Source organism: Uranotaenia lowii, chromosome 2 (assembly GCF_029784155.1).
Source record: "Uranotaenia lowii strain MFRU-FL chromosome 2, ASM2978415v1, whole genome shotgun sequence".
Taxonomy (NCBI): Eukaryota; Metazoa; Arthropoda; class Insecta; order Diptera; family Culicidae; genus Uranotaenia; species Uranotaenia lowii.
In genome coordinates, this window is record NC_073692.1 from 21,624,904 (window position 1) to 21,628,183 (window position 3,280).

The window sequence follows — 3,280 nt, forward strand, 5'->3', positions numbered from 1 at the left end:
CAGCTCATTCAACAACTTTAAACACCCGTTTTTGTAAATTTGGACAAAATTTCCAAAAAGAATACTTCAATAACTTTTCTCTCAAAAGTCAAAATTTCTAGCGGTCTTTGGGAAAGTTGATTATTGACTTGTGGAACGCTTCACGATTTTGCGTGTCATCCTTGCGCAGGGGCCATGCTAATCTTCTCTGTATTGTTCCAATTTTAGTATATGTTCAGCCGAAGCTTGAACAACTTAAAACCTTAATTTTCAAAAAAAAAGTGATAGTGTTCTCTATTACTACCACAAAAGTTCCCAAATTTGATTAATGTATTTTTACATGATTTCAAATTTTATCTCGAAACAAATATACTCAAAAGAAGGACAATGTTGCTGCATACATTTAGGGGCAAAAATATAAACAATTCTCAATATTTTTTTACCTTAAAAACAAATGAAATTTTATCTTCATGCAATTCCCTAAATCCTCGCTCTATTCCCATGTTCATTTTTTTCTTCAAACTTTTTCTTCTCGGGCATTTTCATGGAAAATGACCGATTTTTTTTAATATTCAAAAAATATCATCATATGACCATAAAAATAACACTTAAACTAAACTTACAACAAGAAAAAAGTTGAACTTTCGCATTAACTAACCCATTTGCTCCTAAATGCTTAAATTTGATCAGAAGAGATGTTTGTTTGTGAGCATTCAAAAAACGAGATATTTTGAGATTTTGAAATTATAGTTTGTAATATAAAAAATCTTCTAATAAAAACCAAATTTAGCTTATTTGTAGCTCAATTCATAGGCTTTCTAACGTAGTAAACAGTTTGCAGATATTTTATTATTATACTTAGTTAATGATGATAATCTGCAAAAATTTCATGTTAATCAAAGTTACCCCGCTGATCAAAGTTCCCCCAGTTTACGGTACATCAAAGTTTTAACTTATTTTTCATATCCCTTGGCAATAAAATCAGTTTTTTCTTTGAAAATAAGAAAGATCATAAAAAAATATGAACATGTTGCGAAGAATTCAAATGTCTACCGTGTACCGTTTGGCCGCAATGATTTTTTTGTTAAATACTGTGTTCGGCGATTGAAAGATATCTGAACGAACGGCGGGCCAATCATTTGCCGATTCGATTCCTTCTTTCAGTTGAACCAGTTGAATCGGATCAGCGAACGAATATCTGGAGCCAGGAAAGTCGATGATTGCATCATTGCATGATTCAAACCTGCCCGTATGCAAGCGCCCAGCGTTCAAAACCAGCAGCACTCACAATCAGATTCGATCAACGTTATTCTTTTTCCACCAGCGTTCGGTTCAGACGAAGATTCGCGAGATCCGAAAGAGCGCTTGAGTGAATCGTTGAAGAGTGTATCGCGATTGAGTGAACGAGTGGATTCAAACCATCCTTGCCTTTTACCATCATTGCGGACGGAACCTCACTTATATCGAGACGATGGGATACGCGACCAAGATCAAATTAAAAAAATGGAAGGTAAGCTGTATGCCGATAAACGCCGTCGGGCAAAACTATCCGATATCGAAATTGGTGACACTGTTATGCTAAAAAACTAAACCAAATTATCATTATTATTAACCAACTCTACACATATAGACCGCCTACGAAAAGAACTCAGTGCTATACACAGCATGATATGGAAGCTATCCAGATTCGTACCCACCAAACATCTGACACATCTATACCATGCATTTGTGCAATCTAAGTTGCAACACATGGTCTCCGTCCCAGCAAACATTTAAAAGGGTATATTGCAGGAACAACAGAATTAATCAAACGAATATACCAGACGAAAAGATTGTATTAAACTTACCAAAATAGCATATAGCTATAAAAGTGGAGGCGATATATCTACAATCACAAGATTTTTACGATTCGATTTCCCCACAAAAAGCAAAATATACGATTTGAAGTAATTTGAAAAAAAGATAAATTCCCCGACCGAGATTTGAACCCCAGCCTTCGAGTTGTCTGTCCGGTATCTTACCACGAAGCCAACTCATCAGTTGAAATTACTTGCGCTATAGCTCTATATGTAAGATTTTCTGTTCACGAACCGGTCAAAGGAAGAAAGAAGGAAGGATCGTCATTTATCGTAAATCAGTTCACTCAAATCGTAAATGTCGAATTAGCGTATTCTCAACTCTTTGGAGACATATTTACGAATTGACTAAACTGCTATCCGATTCACCTTTTTTTGGGCAAAGCTTGTCGTAAATGAATGATAGAAAATCACTCAATACCAACTTGTTTACGATGGTTATTGAAAATGTCTAAATATTCGATTTGGATTATCATTTCTATTACGATTTCATGTTAGCTGGGGTTTGGGGAGCTGCGAGAAAACGAGACATAAAACCTCTGCAAGCTTTGCAAAACCGTTGTCTCAAAGGAGTGTTCAAGAAACCCAGACTTTTTCCAACGATTAACCTGTTTGAAGCAGCCTCGGTGTCAATTCTGCCAATAGCTGCCCTAAGAGAGCTGCAAAGTGTCGTACAAATCCACAGTATATTACACCATCCGTCTTTCCACCACAATCAACAAGTTCAGCGCCAGCAACTGAATCATCGATTTCCTACAAGGTCTAGAGGAAATCTAACTCTGAGAAGAGCAAACACTGAAAAAATGAAGAGATCCCCCGAATATTTCAGTAAAATTAAATATAACAATCTGCCTCCACACTTCAAACTCATCAGAAACAAACAAAGTTTCAAGCAGCAAATAAAAATTCACCTTAAAGCCAATTTAGAAAACTATTTAACGTAACTGAAAGCAAAACAAACTAGGTCGTTGAACCTGCAGTAGAACAGTTCATCAAAGCCTCCTTAACAGAGATTAATCTCACTGGAGGCTTGAAAGAGAAGACAAGTCCTCACTTCAAACACAACCGCCACTAATTGCCACCGTATCATTTTTTTTTCTTCCTCTCCGCCAGCCACCGCCACCACATAACTACCTCCACGAAACCACCGCCCACCGCCAACCGCCCACCGCCAACCGCCCACCGCCAACCGCCCACCGTCTCCAGCTGCAAATGAACAATAACTAAAATATATCGAATTGTGTTGAGAAAAAAAAATGTTATAACAAAATTGTAAACTATGAAAAACGTTGAAAAAATATGATTGAATAAAAAGTGAGGAGGTTTAATGCCTTCAGGAGAATGGTTCTGAAAGAAAATCAACTCCCGGGGGCTTTTCCCTGCTCAAGATGAAAAAAAAAAAAATACTTGAATGTACAACGAACAAATAACAAGTGATATTATTC

At 36.7% G+C, this 3,280-nt stretch overlaps 1 non-coding gene across 1 annotated transcript; it reads right to left on the reverse strand.

The window, feature by feature from the left end:
* Positions 1 to 124: 124 nt before the first annotated feature.
* Positions 125 to 231, reverse strand: LOC129750262 (U6 spliceosomal RNA). The gene has a single exon (XR_008738378.1). It is a non-coding gene; the product is annotated as a U6 spliceosomal RNA (small nuclear RNA).
* Between the last annotated feature and the right edge of the window lie 3,049 nt (positions 232 to 3,280).